We start from the raw sequence: 17,953 nt of genomic DNA, 5'->3' as shown, positions 1-17,953 counted from the left end.
TGTATACTGCATCACGACTTTGGCATTCAAGTTTATATATTCCTGATTGTTGGAATTTGTCTCTCTTGGTAGCTGGCTGGCTTAGGTGTGATTGAAGGGTTTGCCCAGGCTTATATGCTATTTTGAAGCCCTGTCTCTTTAGGATGTGTGCAACTCTGTGTGTTAGTTTATGTGTGTAGGTCATGGTGTACCATCTGGTTCTTTTCTGTGTGGAGTTGTCATTGTGTGTGTTTGTTGAGTGTGTTTGTAAGTTTTCAGCTTGTGAGTTCTTTTGCATTGTGGAACTGTTGTGTTTGTTTTTTATTTGTGTTTTTATTTTTTGATTGAGCTTGTGTACCACATGTGTGTCATACCCGTTGTTCCTAGCTATTTGTATGATTGTACTCATTTCTTGTTCATAGTTTCTCTTGCTGAGTGGGATTCTTTTTCATCTATGTAACATGTGTCTTAGTGCTGCAAGTTTCTGGCTGTGGGGGTGGTTGGATGTGGAATGTATTATTGTGTCTGTGGCTGTTCGTTTTCTAAAGATGTTAAATGTATGTTTACCATTTTCTTTTTTAATTGTAATGTCAAGAAAATTTATTTGATTTTCTTTTTCTTTTTCAAGTGTGAATTTTATATTCTGATGAGCTTTGTTTATTTCTGAATGGAGTTCATCTATTTTTTTCACTTGGCTCATCTACCAGACAAATAATATCATCCACGTATCTGTACCAATATATGATTTTGAAACTTTCATTTGTGGTTATCTTATCAAATATCTGATTTTCTAGGTGACTGATGTAAATGTTTGCTAGTGTTCCTGATATTGGGGATCCCATGGGCAGTCCATCAGTTTGTAGATAATATTCTTTCTCAAACTTTAAGTAGTTTTGTTCAGTTGTCAGTCTGAGCATTCTTCTGGATATTATTCTTGTCGGCGACCTGGCTGCATGAGCTGTTAAACTGATTGTATGATAACTCTCGCACTTGTGAGCTATTGGAGATATTGCCGTCTTCGAAATTGTGTGGATGATGCTCTTCCGAAAGTCAGATGATATGTCGCCAGACTCATACATTCTACACACCAACGTGAACAGTCGTTTTGTTGCCACTTCTCCCCAATGATTTTAGAACTTATGATGGAATGTTATCTATTCCTTCTGCCTTATTAGTCCTCCAAAGCTCTTTTAAATTCAGATTCTAATACTGGATCCCCTATCTCTTCTAAATCGACTCCTGATACTTCTTCAATCACATCAGACAAATCTTCCTCCTCATAGAGGCTTTCAGTGTATTCTTTCCACCTATCCGCTCTCTCCTTTGCAATTAACAGAGGAATTCCCTTTGCACTATTAATGTTATCACCCGTGCTTTTAATGTCACCGAAGGTTGTTTTGACTCTCCAGTATGCTCAGTGAGTCCTATCGACAATCGTTTCTTTTTCGATTTCTTCACATTTTTCATGTAACCATTTCGTCTTAACATCCCTGCGACTTCCTATTTATTTCATTCCTCAGCTACTTGTATTTCTGTATTCCTGAGTCTCCCGGAACATTTTTGTACTTCTTACTATCATCGATCAATTGAAGTACTTCTTCTGTTACCCATGGTTTCTTCGCAGTTACCTTCTTTGTACACATGTTTTCCTTCCCAACTTCTGTGTTGGCCCTTTTTGATACGTCAGTTCCTCTTCAACTGTACTGCGTACTGATCTGTTCCTTATTGCTGTATCTATAGCCTTAGAGAATTCAATCGTATCTCGTCATTCCTCGGTACTTCCGTATCCCACTTCTTTATGCATTGATTCTTCCTGACTAATGTCTTAAACTTTAACCTACTCTACATCCCTACTGTACTGTGATCTGAGTCTATGTCTGCTCCTAGGTACAGCTTTCAATCACGTATCTGATTTCGGAATCTGTGAATGACCATGATGTAATCTGGCTGAAATTTTCCCGTATCACTCGGCCTTTTCCAAGTATTTCTCCTCCTCTTGTGATTCTTGAACAGAGTTTCCGCTATTACTAGCTGAAACTTGTTGCAGAAGTCAATTAGTCTTTCTCCTCTCTCATTCCTTGTACCAAGCCCAGATTCTCGAGTAACATTTTCTTCTGCTCCTTCCCCTACAACTGCATCCCAGTCTCCCATGACTATCAACAAGTGTCTAGCGCAGTCGTTAGATCGGTTACTCTTGTTACAATGGCAGGTTATCAGTATTTAAGTGAGTTCAATAGTGGTGTTATAGTCGACGCACGAGCGATGGGACACAGCATCTCCGAGGTAGCGATAGTGGGGAGTTTCCCGTACGATTCTTTCACGAATGTACCGTGAATATCAGAAATCCAATAAAACATCAAATCTTCGACATCGCTGCTGCCGTAAAAAGACCCTGCAAGAAAGGGACCAACGACGACTGAAGAGAATCGTTCAACGTGACAGAAGTGCAACGCTTCCGCAGATTGCTGCAGATTTCAGTGTTGGGTCTTCAGCAAATATCAGCGTGCGAACCATTCAACGAAACATCATCGATATGGGCTTGCCAAACCGAAGGCCCTCTCGTGTACCCTTGATGACTGCTCGACCCAACTCTTTACGCCTACCTTGGGCCCATCAACACCGACATTACACTGTTCATGACTGGAAACATACTGCCTGGTCGGACGAGTCTCGTTCGAAATTGTATCGAGCAGATGGACGTGTACGGGTATGGAGACAACCTCATGATCCATGGACCAGCATGCCAGCAGGGGACTGTTCAGCTGGTGGAGGCTCTGTAATGGTGTGGGCCTCTACAGTTGGAGTGATATGGGACCCCTGATACGTCTAGATACGATTCTGACAGGTGACACGTACGTAAGCATCATGTCAGATCATCTGCATCCATTCATGTCCATTGTGCAATCCAGCAGGACACTAGGACACCTCACTCGTCCAGGATTGCTACAGAGCAGCCCCAGGAACACTCTTCTGAGTTTAAACACTTCCGCTGGCCACTAAACGCCCAAGACATGAACATTATTCAGTGTATCTGGGAGGACTTGCAACGTACTGTTCAGAAGAGATGAACACTATTGCAGACGTTAGTCGAGTTCATGCCACGTCGTGTTGCTGGACTTCTGCGTGTTCTTGGGGCCATACACGATATTAGGCAGCTATACTAGTTTCTTTGGCATCAGCATTACTGAGATGGGGGGCGCTGCGGGCAGTGCGACCGCGGCACCGCTTAAAGGGAGCTGACTGTCGCCCTCTGCGAAGTAACAACAGCAGTTCTCCCCTGCTACTAGCTTTGAACCTGTAACAGCCCAGCCCACCAAAGTACACTGTGTCCACAGCCTGGGCGTACGTGTCGTTTGGGCTCCCTACCGTAGACAGCGCCGGCTACTCTCAAGTGATCCAACGTGTCAAGCTGCTGTCTTTGGTGTTGTGAACCATGGTGCACATCGTCCCAAGAGAAAGTAGTGCTCGGTGGCTTATTATTAAAAACGCTCCGGCCATGTTCCAAAAAACCATTGGTATGCCTGATCTAAGACAAGTTCATTCTCTTAAATGTTTGTAAGTATGGTGGCTCCAGTGTTGCTGTTTGCTTTATTTAATCGAAGCTCAGTCACGGAAGAAGCCCCGAGAAAAACTGTCAAACTTCTATTAACTATCTTCATAAATGTGGCTATTTGTTCATGTAAAAAAATAATGTTTGCCTTAAGTATTAATGCAGTGCATGTCACAGCAGTATTTTTGAGTCATGGTTAATTTGTTTTCAATAAATTACTGATTTTACGCATATTGTTTAATTATTGTACGTTTTCATAAATTATTGTAGTTGTATTTTGCAATTGCTGAGGAAGTTGTGGAGGTGTGGGTATATCTCCACAACAGCCAAAGATTTTATGTTGTCTTAAACTGTTTGAATGATAGTTATAAATACTGCAGATTTCTTTTAATGAGAGTTTTTATTTATGAAATAAAAGTATAATGCATTTTCAAGAAAAGTATCACACCCACCTCAGCCTAGCCCGCCCACTCACTTAAATCGTGTTAGACTCTTAGTTGTCTAGGGGGCGGTCGTATTTTTCGCTGACAGTTAAATTAATTAAGAATTTCACCAAAGTACCTCTAAGTGCACAATAACTAAATGAGAAGATGATCTGGCAAGCTACTATAAATTCCTGCACCCGAGACGTAGTGACTATAATAAAAACTGAAGTTTATTTCATTATACGGCACATAAACTAACGAATGGTCCAGAACTGTGACTCTGTATTGGATGCTGGCTCAGCACAAAATGAACTGTTCACTGTAAAGCGTGCAAAAAGTGCGCTTTAAAGAAGTTTAAGTATGTAGACTGGCTAGTGACTAGTTTAAAGAACATTGTATAACTTCAAAGCACCAACACCGATACTCAGAGCAAATCACTATTCGACAATCCAAAAATAAACACAAGTCCGAGAATCCGTGAAGTAAAAACAGAGTCCTAGTCGCGAGTCAGGTTAAAATTTCACAAATGCGGAGAGCACATAAACGAAGGACTCCAATTTCAAATCTAATCGCGTGGCTAGCACGCCGCGCAGAAAAAAGCGGGTTCAGCGTTCAATGTAATGAAACTGACTATTCCTCATAAGCTTTAGGGCGTTGTTCTTATACCGCTGGACTGTGCTTACCATAATTAGCCGTCGTGGTACCCAGAATTTTCACAGCAACAAATTTACTATTCCCATTTATACCCCACGTTATAGACAACCGTAAGTTGAATGCCTAGTGCACAGTTAATAAAAAGTGTAACTCGGGTGATTGCACATATTATGAATCACAACTGAGATTTGCTAATAACCAAATAATTGGCACTTCATTTTATGAGCATTCTCCAGTGCAATCAGTCTCCTCATATAACAGAGTTCAATTTATGAGCGTTTTTAATAATGAAAACATTAATTATAGCAAAACACATTATGCAAAGCATGAACTGATGTTGCTCAAAGTGCAATAGATAATAATTCAAACATTCAGGGAGTTGCAAGATGAGCTCGAAATGGGCAAAACTGTGCTAGAGAAATTAATATGGAAAATCCTCATGTTTCTGCAACTGTCAAGGAGTGGTTAAAATTTTTGAGGGTATTAAAACCCGTCAAATTCGATTCATGGGAACTCTTAGAATATCCCATACTACAAACTAAGTTCAGGCAGAGAAGTGTTACTGAAACTCTTGTTCAGTTAAAAACACCTCAGTTTATTATACTGGCACTGCAGACAGACAGAAATGGAGCTGTGACTCAAATGAATTCAACAGTAGTAAACCAACCTACGCTAAAGTTTAGCTTACTTCAGAGTTCTACCCATACGACAGTTCACAGCTGGATTGGGGTAATAACGTGTATGCACTACTGTTTGATATACTTTCAAGGATTCATCTTTCTCACTATAAGGGTGTTAAAGAAGATGAATGCAGGTAGATGCTAAGAAATTTGAGGAATTACCACCCGTTAATGTGATAGATTGCTCGAAGCAGAACTAAACTGTAAAATCAAGGCATACTGACATGCATACGGAATTTGAGATATCAGAAATTTTACTCATAGGTATTTCGACTTTCCTAGTTCATCATGATCCGTTGTCTGGACAGACCAGCTTCAATTTGCTCTGAAAACTGATTTGAGTAAGCCGAAAATTGTCCACCACTTCCCTCCTGGACTGGATGGTTTCAACTTGCTCACACATCTATTCTCCTCCCCCACTACCAATCATTTTGAACAAGTTACAAGTTGTCTGTGACCCTTGACTGACAGATTTCAACAAGCACTGCTTCATGTGCAAGTAAGACCAGGAATAAGGGTTTATATGCTAAGAAGAAATTTGTATACGTTTTAATCCAAATATGTGGTACATGGAATTAGATCCAGCTCTTCAATGTGCATATGGAACCAGCCATAATCATGTGCCACAAGCTCCCATTGGCCAACACGTGCTGCATACCCATTATTGTTTTGTGAATAGAGTTACAATCCTTATCTGCAAATTACACTTTATTTGTACGCATGTTCAACATTTTTCTTTCAGACTGACTGGTTTCAACCACTTATACATTCATTGCTGCTTTCATGCTGATTGGTTTCATTACCTAGCATACAAATATGTATGTGACTGGACTTGGATATCAAGAAATGATTTTTTTCTAGATAAGAACAAGAACACTAAGTGCTAACAAACTATATATATATATATATATATATATATATATATATATATATATATATATATATATACTCTTATACCACTGCATCAATATTGGAGGTATGGACTTTTTTACATAGAAAACAAAAAATATATGTAACTCTATAAAGAACTAATAAAGTGACTCACATGACTAGCAGCAAGAAAAAAGCTAATGAAACTATACACATTCACAAATGCACACAAGTTTATTTATAAATAATTAAATAAGTAATTTGTAAGTAATTATATATTCTCTCTCTCTCTCTCTCTCTCTCTCTCTTTCTCTCTCTCTCTCTCTTTCTGTCTTTACGATAAAAGTGAAAATTGCAAGTACGGCGAGTTAAAACTGACCTATCTATCGTTAGAGGCTGCTCTTCAGCTGCGTTGTAGTTTGTATCTCATGGCCCATGATTGCATATGAAGTTGGGGCACCATATGCAAAGAAAGAAGTGAAGTATTGCCAATCCTAGTATTTATTCATTCCATATAATCAACTGTGAAAGTCACCGAGGCTGCACACCATACACCCTTCGTATTTGGGTGGCACTTGTTATTGTATGGTAGCACATACTCTCAGCATAACAATGGACACCACGGAGTATGGTGTAACGTTTAGTCTGTTTGGTAAGAACTCTGTTATAACTCGTGCTATTGATCCTGCGCTAAATTTATCACATCATGCATATGAAATTTCCTCACTCAAATTGTTTACCTACAATTCCACGCTGAATATTACATCGAGAAATAGCAGCTTCTACTTTTGGAATTACATAGGCAATGTGGAAATTATGGAGATAATTACTTTAAAATGTGAGTTCTACGAAACCGACGACATTTTTCCCGCCATGTTGAGAGTCATACAACACCAAGAATGACCGAGAAGATGATGACAGAAAAATCAATGTCACACTGATCATCAGTGACAATAAAGCACTCAAACGATGCGAGATGTAGAGTTATACACATGTTCATTTTAAGCGGGACAGTAATATAGGTGCAGTATTAGATTTTGAAAGAAATGTAATTGTAAAAGAAACGTCAAAGAGAGCAGAATATCCAATAAATAGTCAGAACGTCAGCGCCCTGCGTGTTGACTGCAACATATCTGGGGTTTCATTCCTCAATAATGCTCCTATGCAAGTCTTTCATCAGTTCTGGCCTGTAGTACTATCTGGATGTAAGACTGGGAAAACCAAATAGGCTCATTTACGTGACAGTGTTGTAAGCTGCGTCTCATTGTTAAGTATTTCAATTAGAGGTCAAAACAGAAATCTTGTGGGTTCCGATGAAGAAGGAATAATTGTTTAATTACAATTAAGAAAAGGTAATAGGTATCAAATTCAGCCATGTGTTTTATCTCGAGCAGCAAAAATGGGTAGAAAGAAGAAGATGGTGAACAATAAAAAAGTAGAAAACGTGGTGAGCTCTTACAATCGACAGATACTGTTAGAGCGAGGATACACAGTACTCTAAATACGACAACCATTCACAGTGACCTCTCATTCGACATTGTGCTGGGCGCAGGAGAAGAAGAAAATAAAGAAGAAGGTGATGAATGTGAGAGGAAAAAAATGTCACTGACGATTCCAATTCGCTTCGAACATCGTTAACCCATTAAGTACTATTTTGAGGACAGAGCACATATTTATTTATAAATACACAATAAATTATTAATTTGCAACTATTACTGTTCTACGTCATTTGTTGAAGCTTTTCATAACACATCTATGCTTAAAAGAAATTAAAAGCAATAAATCCTACCATTAATTGATTATTGAATACTAAGGCACACTTTTCGTTATTACAGGTATTTACTTCATCAAAATTTAGTAATATATGAAATATGTGGCAAAGATCTTTTTGTGATTATTTATAGTCAACAATGTGTCTTTTAAACTATTTGCATTGTTAGCTCAATTGGAGATATATTCATTGTTTTCCACTGTTATAAAATTTGGTGTACTCAAAATAGGACACTGGGACTTGGTGTTACCATTTCGGTCATTTGTACTGCTGCACGTTCAAATATGAAACTCTGCTACTGCTAATGTATTTTCTTTTTAGAACGCGGTAATTTTTACCATTAGTCCCAGATGGACAGCGGTATTTACACATTCCATTTTCTGAAGTTTGTGCTAATGTATTATTCTTTCATTTCGCTTTATTTTATTACATTTTATTTCATTTCATTTTATATAGATTATAATGGCCTTCAGACGAGATAGATACCTCACTAATGAAGAAACAGAAGAAAGAATAAACAGTGACGCATTCTATAATGCAGTGTCAAATGATCAGGACCCTACTGATATCACCGTATGTCCTCCTGAAGTAGACTGTATGACCGACAGAGAAGAAGGTCCAGATGATGTTACTGGAACCGTGGAAGTCTCAGATGTGCCAGGGGCTATTGAATTACATTATGTTGCATAAGAGAATAACGAAGAAGCTGTATGTAAAACTTCACTGCCAAGTTTCCAGAGGTAAATGGAAGAAGAGACGTCTTACTGATGAGAAAAGCAATTGGAAAAAGACACCTCCAGTTTATACAAAGCTGTCTCAAACTAGTGAGCATGACATCAGCACAAAGAGAGAGGAATTGAAGGAACAACTTCCTTCCTTGACTCCGGAGATGTTTGAAGAACTGATGAACGAAAACATTTACGAATGAACCATGGACCTTGCCGTTGGTGGGGAGGCTTGCGTGCCTCAGCGATACAGATGGCTGTACTGTAGGTACAACCACAATGGAGGGGTATCTGTTGAGAGGCCAGACAAACGTGTGGTTCCTGAAGAGGGGCACCAGCCTTTTCAGTAGTTGCAGGGGCAAAAGTCTGGATGATTGACTGATCTGGCCTTCTAACAATAACCAAAACGGCCTTGCTGTGCTGGTACTGCGAATGGCTGAAAGCAAGGGGAAACTACAGCCGTAATTTTCCCAGAGGGCATGCAGCTTTACTGTATGGTTAAATGATGATGGCGTCCTCTTGGGTAAAATATTCCGGAGGTAAAATAGTCCCCCATTCGGATCTCCGGGCGGGGACTACTCAATAGGACGTTGTTATCAGGAGAAAGAAAACTGCCATTCTATGGATCAGAGCGTGGAATGTCAGATCCCTTAATCGAGCAGGTAGGTTAGAAAATTTAAAAAGGGAAATGGATAGGTTAAAGTTAGATATAGTGGGAATTAGTGAAGTTCGGTGGCAGGAGGAACAAGACTTTTGGTCAGGTGAATACAGGGTTATAAATACAAAATCAGATAGAGGTAATGCAGGAGTAGGTCTAATAATGAATAAAAAAATAGGCGTGCGGGTAAGCTACTACAAACAGCATAGTGAACGCATTATTGTGGCCAAGATAGACACGAAGCCCACGCCTACTACAGTAGTACAAGTTTGTATGCCAACTAGCTCTGCAGATGACGAAAAAATTGATGAAATGTATGATGAGATAAAAGAAATTATTCAGATAGTGAAGGGAGACGAAAATTTAATAGTCGTGGGTGACTGGAATTCGAGTGTAGGAAAAGGGCGAGAAGGAAACATAGTAGGTGAATATGGATTGGGGGGAAGAAATGTAAGAGGAAGCCGTCTGGTAGAATTTTGCACAGAGCATAACTTAATCATAGCTATCACTTGGTTCAAGAATCATAAAAGAAGGTTGTATACATGGAAGAATCCCGGAGGTACTAAAAGGTATCAGATAGATTATATAATGGTAAGACAGAGATTTAGGAACCAGGTTTTAAATTGTAAGACATTTCCAGGGGCAGATGTGGACTCTGACCACAATCTATTGGTTATGAATTGCAGATTAAAATTGAAGAAACTGCAAAAAGGTGGGAATTTAAGGAGATGGGACCTGGATAAACTGACTAAACCAGAGGTTGGACAGAGTTTCAGGGAGAGCATAAGGGAACAATTGACAGCAGTTGGGGAAAGAAGTACAGTAGAAGAAGAATGGGTAGCTCTGAGGGATGAAGTAGTGAAGGCAGCAGAGGATCAAGTAGGTAAAAAGACGAGGGCTAGTAGAAATCCTTGGGTAACAGAAGATATATTGAATTTAATTTATGAAAGGAGAAAATATAAAAATGCAGTAAATGAAGCAGGCACAAAGGAATACAAACGTCTCAAAAATGAGATCGACAGGAAGTGCAAAATGGCTAAGCAGGCATGGCTAGAGGACAAATGTAAGGATGTAGAGGCTTATCTCACTAGGGATAAGATAGATACTGCCTACAGGAAAATTAAAGAGACCTTTGGAGAAAAGAGAACCACTTGTATGAATATCAAGAGCTCAGATGGAAACCCAGTTCTAATCAAAGAAGGGAAAGCAGAAAGATGGAAAGTATATAGAGGGTCTATACAAGGGCGGTGTACTTGAGGACAATATTATAAAAATGGAAGAGAATGTAGATGAAGATGAAATGGGAGATACGATACTGCGTGAAGAGTTTGACAGAGCACTGAAAGTCCTGAGCGGAAACAATGCCCCAGGAGTTGACAACATTCCATCAGAACTACTGACGGCCTTGGGAGAGCCAGTCCTGACAAAACTCTACCATCTGGTGAGCAAGATATATGAGACAGGCGAGAACCCTCAGACTTCAAGAAGAATATAATAATTCCAATACAAAAGAAAGCAGGTGTTGACAGATGTGAAAATTACCGAACTATCAGTTTAATAAGTCACAGCTGCAAAATACTAACACGAATACTTTACAGACGAATAGAAAAACTGGTAGAAGCCGACCTCGGGGAAGATCAGTTTGGATTCCGTAGAAATATTGGAACACGTGAGGCAATACTGACCTTACGACTTATCTTAGAAGAAAGATTAAGGAAAGGCAAACCTACGTTTCTAGCATTTGTAGACTTAGAGAAAGCTTTTGACAATGTTGACTGGAATACTCTCTTTCAAATTCTTATGGTGGCAGGGGTAAAATACAGGGAGCGAAAGGCTAGTTACAATTTGGCAGTTATAAGAGTCGAGGGACATGAAAGGGAAGCAGTGGTTGGGAAGGGAGTGAGACAGGGTTGTAGCCTCTCCCCAATGTTATTCAGTCTGTATATTGAGCAAGCAGTAAAGGAAACAAAAGAAAAATTCGGAGTAGGTATTAAAATCCACGGAGAAGAAATAAAAACTTTGAGGTTCGCCTATTACATTGTAATTCTGTCAGAGACAGAGGATAATGGAATGTAGTCGAATTAAATCACGTGATGCTGAGGGAATTAGATTAGGAAATGAGACACTTAAAGTAGTAAAGGAGTTTTGCTATTTGGGGAGCAAAATAACCGATGATGGTCGAAGCAGAGAAGATATAAAATGTAGACTGGCAACTGGCAATGGCAAGGAAAGCGTTTCTGAAGAAGAGAAATTTGTTAACATCGAGTATAGATTTAAGTGTCAGGAAGTCGTTTCTGAAAGTATTTATATGGAGTGTAGCCATGTATGGAAGTGAGACATGGACGATGAATAGTTTGGCCAAGAAGAGAATAGACGCTTTCGAAATGTGGTGCTACAGAAGAATGCTGAAGATTAGATGGGTAGATCACATAACTAATGAGGAGGTACTGAAAATAATTGGGGAGAAGAAGAATTTGTGGCACAACTTGACGAGAAGGAGGGACCTGTTGGTAGGACATGTTCTGAGGCACCAAGGGATTACAAATTTAGCATTGGGGGGCAGCGTGGAGGGTAAAAATCGTAGAGGGAGACCAAGAGATGAATACACTAAGCAGATTCAGAAGGATGTAGGTTGCAGTAGATACTGGGAGATGAAGAAACTTGCACGGGATAGGGTAGCATGCAGAGCTGCATCAAACCAGTCTCAGGCCTGAAGACCACAACAACAATGAAAGAAATGTGAGATATGCAGTAAATATGAAGAAAATGTAGGATTTTATCCTCACAGTTGAGGAAGTGAAGGTCTTTGTCAGATTTCTTCTTTTTGCTGGCCACCATAAGCTCCCTGCTGAGAAGCTATACTGGTCTGAAGATGAAGATGTTGGCATACCAATTATAAAGACAGCTATGTCAAGGAATAAATATCAGAAGTTGAAAACATGGCTTCATTTTCAAGATAATGACTTAGCCAATGAAAACAAACGCGATCACGGATTCAAAATAGACCTCTCTTGAAAATGATAAATGAATCTTTTAAAAAAATTTGGAATATTTGAGGACAATTTGTCAATTGACGAAATGATAGTCAAATAATATGGATGAAGTGGGCTGAAACAGTTTATCCGAGGCAAGCCTATTAGATTTGGCTATAAGTTGTGGCCTCTTTGTGGAGCAAGTGACACTTTTTCAAATTTGATTTATACAGTGGAAAGGATCCAGAAGATACTGCATGGTATTACCTACTGTTGGGATCAAGAGTAGTCCTAAAGACGCTGGACTGCATTGAAAAACCCAAGAATCACTGTGTGTGTGCTTTGACAATTTCTTTACTAGTAGAGATCTTCTGATTCATCTGAGAAATTTGGGTTTTTGAGCAACTGGGACTGTCAGAGAGGATCAAGTAGGTGACTGTCCACTACTGAGCAGCAACGAACTGAAAAAAGACAGTTCAAGGAAACTATGACTACCAGCTCTACAGGAATGGTGAAGTCTTATTTGTTCGATGGCATGACAACAGATGCGTTACAATTGGTACAAATTTTGACAAAGTTGAACCTTTGGGAGCAGCTACGCGGTACAGTAGACAAGCAAGTAAGAAGACACAAGTGCAACAACCTGCCGTTTTGAAGTCGTATAACGCGTACATGGGAGGTGTTGACCACTGTGACTGGTTAGTTGGACAATATGCGATGGTAGTTAGAGGGAAAAAATGGTACTGAGTCGTATTTACAAATATGCTGGAAATGGCCCTCGTAAATGCCGGGCTCTTCTACAGACTAGTACATGGGAAAAATACACTGGATTTACTGTATTTCAGACGTGCTGTTACAGTTACATACCTGAAATTGGACACTGGAAGACCGAATACTGGACGTCCAATGGAATACCCATCAAGTCAGTTGAGAGTGATACCAGACATCAGGTTTGATGGAATTGGTCATATGATTGACAAAAGAAGCACACAAAGAAGATGTACGTAAGAGCTAAATGCAACGGGAAACCAAAAACATATTGTGTTAAATGCCGTGTAACACTGTGTGTGAAGTGTTTTGTACCATTTCACAAGAAATAAATAGTTAAGACTTGAATACAGTTTAGTATGTTATACGATACTGTTAGATCCCAGCGTCCTGTTTTGAGGACGGCCATTAATCAGCATGTATAAATATTCTTTGGCTATTTTTGTACTTATTGTGGTTCATACACTATGTACATTATAATTAAGGAATAAAAAATTCAGTTTTTTAAAAAAAATAATTTGGGACTTAATGGGTAAAGTATAAACCATTTGGTCAGTCACTTTTCGCTTACAATGATTGTATATCGATTGTGAAACAAAACGAAAACACCTAGGTGGTGCCATTCAAGAGCCATCAGTATAGTGAAGGAAGACTTGGCGATGGGTCAGGACGGTAACATGGGAAATGCAACGCTAACGAAATGATACGTAACTTTTATGCCAAATGATGCACGTTGCAGAGTACTGATTGAGAAACGATCAGCTAAAGAAATTTGTTGCTGATAATAGGCGTTTAGACTTCTGTATCTCGCTCGCAGATTATTTTAAACGCCGTGATATTGTACTGATACTCAACGGAGAAGACACTAAATGTATTATCACAGGTAATGCAAATCCGAAAATTGTAATCGAAGAAATTTACTGGGCAGTGCCAGAAATAAGAGTCCGAGAAGGAGCAAATATCATTGTGGAACATCTTAAAAAATGATTTAAGCCTGACTCCAGTATCCAGTAATTGGGATTTAACTGAATGTGTTGCACCAGAGATTAGATGTGGCAAGTTAAATTCAATAAAGCGCTCGAATCACCAAGATATCAAATTACAGCTTTTCAGACATGAGATTTGATTTCCAGTGATTGCAGCATATTCGATGCAACAGACATAGAGCTGAATATATATCTGAATCCTTCTAAATTTCCCGAAGAAGACTATTCAGTCCATTTAAGCACCAACAATTCAGCGCAAGTGTATAAAATGTACTTCTATTTTCAATCCTTGTATTTTGTGGAGAGAGGACTAATGAGAAATCAACTCATGACTAGTACAGAGTTCCGGAAGTACCGTTTGGATGTTAATATTTTAATAAATCCAACGCAGAAATAATCCTTAGAATGTGATTTTTACTTACCAATATTCACTTTTCCGCATAATCACCAGCCAGTTGGATACATTTCTGCCAATGATGAACAAATTTTCTGAAGCCGTCACGGAAGAAGTTGACACATTGCTTCCGCAACCACAGTCTCACAGTTCTCTCAACGTCTTCATCAGAAGCATAATGATGTACCTGCAGATCGTCTTTTACTATCGGGAACAGATGGAAGTCAGACGGCGCTAAATCTGGACTGTATGGAGGATGCCATACGATCGTGAGATTGTCTCTGAAGTTCTGGCGTGGTGACACGTGAAGTGTGTGGTTTGCCAAGCAAAGCAATAATGTCACCCACATCTTCTGAAATGCCGATTGTGCTTCCAGTTTCTCTCTGAGTGATACGACAATCGTCCTGAATCAATCTGTCAACATTTTGGTTGTGAAATTCGGTGGTTGCTGTCACAGGACGTCCAACACTCAGTTTGTCGGCCAGATGTTCCCACCTCAACATCTTTAAACTCACTCGCCCAACGAGGCACAGTACTCACATCAACACAATCACCATGAACTGCTTTCGTTCTCTGATGAATCACCCTTCGGGTGACACCTTCTGCTGTCAAGAATTCAATGGATGCACGTTGCTTAAATTGCATTGATCGACCGTTTGCGCAGGGCTCCTTACTTTACATTGTAACAACACAACTGTTCAACGCTAAGGACAGAGTATAGGCTTCGAAACAAGCCAGTACCTGCCACATACCAATGCTGCTAACTGTTGAAGAGTTACTAAGGTGGAGGCATTACTTTTCAGTCAGCCCTCGTATATATATACGTGACGTCGTGACCACGTGATCGTAAGTACCACCATCTTGGGTCTGAACAGTATAGCACAGCTTAGAACAACTGATCAGTAATCTCTTAGGCACCTTATTACGCAGACATCTTACTCAAGATAATGGGAAAAACACTTTCTCATGCATAGGAAAAGAGTTTGAGTTTTCGTGACACTACTCAGTGCTGGTTTTTTTCCCTTTTTTCAGAACCATATACGATGTCTTCATTCGCTGTCAAGAATTCCGCACCATAGACAATCGAGGTGTTCCAAAGTCGTCTGGATTTTGGGTGCTTAGTGGTGGTCAAAGTAGTGTGGTTGCTTCTGGAAGATTTCCTTGTAGAGAGGTCAACGACCTACTATGAGGTGGATGTAGCTCCTGCAAAGTGGTCGATAGAATCCCTGACCATTATAGTACGGGCTGAGCTAGTCGGCCATTGGAAGCTGTGCTGAAAAGCATACATGAAGTTATTCCCTCTAAGTCAAACATGTGAGTGAAGGGGCTACAGGAAGTGAAATGGAGTGAATAATTATTGCCGGGATATGATGAATATAATACTGAGGCAAAAGTAGCCCCTAACTTTCTGTGCTCCAACAAAAAATGCGTGTTGACAAACATGAAGCAGTGACTGGAAAGTTAAACATGAATTTATTTGAACAGTTGTGGCATGATTACCACCTGAAAGATTTTCCATACGTTGCCAAAGGCCGTAATTAACGTTGTTGTTGAACTATAACGAAATTTAGTGCTTTTTTATAGTTGTGTTTATATTTTGTTGTTGAATAATGAAAAATTATTTGAACACTGAAACAAATGTAAAGTCTTTTAAGCAATAAAATTTACGTGTAGACTATTTTAAGTGCTTTTCCCCCTCTCTCTATGAGATATTATGTGGGGAGATACGAAACATTTGAGGGCGTTGCTTCAGCATGTATGCAAGGCAACGCGACTCCGATGCTGGTGTATCAGCACCGACATGTAGGCAAAGGATTATTGTCTCATTCGTGTCTTTCCTATGTACAGTCTTAGACATAAAGACTGACCGCCGGCCGGCCTCCACAGAGACTAAGTTCGAGTCGATCACTTAAGGTGGCCAATAAAACCGACCGCCCCGGACAACGCTAAGTCCGGCCATCTGCACGATCTGACAACACTGAAAGGTGCGGAAGTGTCAGGAGGAAGTGTTGTCTACTTCCGAGATGTAGCTGTGTTGATTGAGCCCGTGGTCTAGTGGTAATCGCAGCCAATTATAAACTTAAAGTCACGTGTTCGCGTCAAACTGACGGAGAAACATATTCACAATTTAAGTTATTATGCACTGGATGCATATGAGGTCTGTAATGAAGCCATATATTTTTCAACAAATGAAAGAAATTTCGGAGCCGGTGGGATTTTGCTAAATTAGAACAGTTCTGAATTTAGAACCAACATAAAAGAAGATTCCAGGAAAAAAAAGTGCAAGAATAGTATTCTGCGTCTAATAAATAAAACGGTCCACCTCCTTGTAGCCAACATAAAGCAATAGATAAAAAATTTTGAACCCATTCCTTATATTTTTTATTCTTCTTCAGCTTAAAATGTTCTTCTGCAATATAAAACATGTACTCTTCTAAGTTCTGAGTTTAAACACTTCCACTGGCCACCAAACTGCCCAGACATGAACATTATTGAGCATGCTGTTCAGAAGAGATCTCCACCCCCTTGTACTCTTACGGATTTATGTACAACCCTGCAGGATCCTTGGTGTCAGTTCCCACACGGCACTACTTCAGACACTAGTCGCGTCCATGCCATTTCGTGTTGCGGCACTTCTGCATGCTCGCGGGGCCCTTCACTATATTAGGCAGGTGTATCAGTTTTTTTTTTGTTGCTCTTCAGTGTATAATGCTGTGCTCCAAACGTACATTTCTTCCTCAAATTAAGCTCTGTGCTTGATACTAGCAGACTTCTCTTGCCAGTGCTGGTCTGCTTTTTGTATCCTCTTTGTTCCGTCCGTCATGGGTTGTTTAGCTGCCAAGGTAGCAGAAGTTCTTAACTTCATCTTCTTCGTGACACCCATCCTGATATTAACTATCTCGCAGTTCTCATTTCCGCTACTTCTCATTACTTTCCTTTTTCTGCGATTTATTCTCAATCCATATTCTCTAATGACTATACTTTTCATTCCATTCAGCAGATCCTGTAATTCTTCTTCACTTTCGCTGAGGATAGCAATGTCGTCATCGAATCATCATTGTTATCCTTTCGCCTTGAATTTTAAATCCACTCTTGAATTTGTCTCTTATTTCCGCAACTTTTTAGCGTCCCTTAGGTAGCGCGGTCGTTAGTGAAGGTGCTCAATCTCGGATGACGAAGGAAAGGGGAAGGAAATCGGCCGTGCCCTTTCAAAGGAGCCATCCCGGCGTTTACCTCGAGGTATTTATGGAAATAACAAAAAATCTGAAACTGGGTGGCCGGACGAGGATTTGTACCGTCGTCCTCCCGAATGCGAGTCCAGTGTGCTAACCACTGCACCACCTCACTCGGTGTAACCGTATATCAAGGTCGTTGGCATGACGAGGGTGACTCCTTGTATCCGAAATCTTCGGCCGCCATAGCTGATTGTTGTTATTCAGATTTAAGTAGCATGTAATATCGTAACTTATGTCAGGCCAACGAGTGTGCTATGTTAATCTACCGGTAAAGCACCTGTTCGG

This window comes from Schistocerca piceifrons, chromosome 3 (assembly GCF_021461385.2).
Source record: "Schistocerca piceifrons isolate TAMUIC-IGC-003096 chromosome 3, iqSchPice1.1, whole genome shotgun sequence".
NCBI lineage: Eukaryota > Metazoa > Arthropoda > Insecta > Orthoptera > Acrididae > Schistocerca > Schistocerca piceifrons.
The sequence above is the reverse complement of the archived record's forward strand: the minus strand, read 5'-3'. Positions refer to the sequence as shown.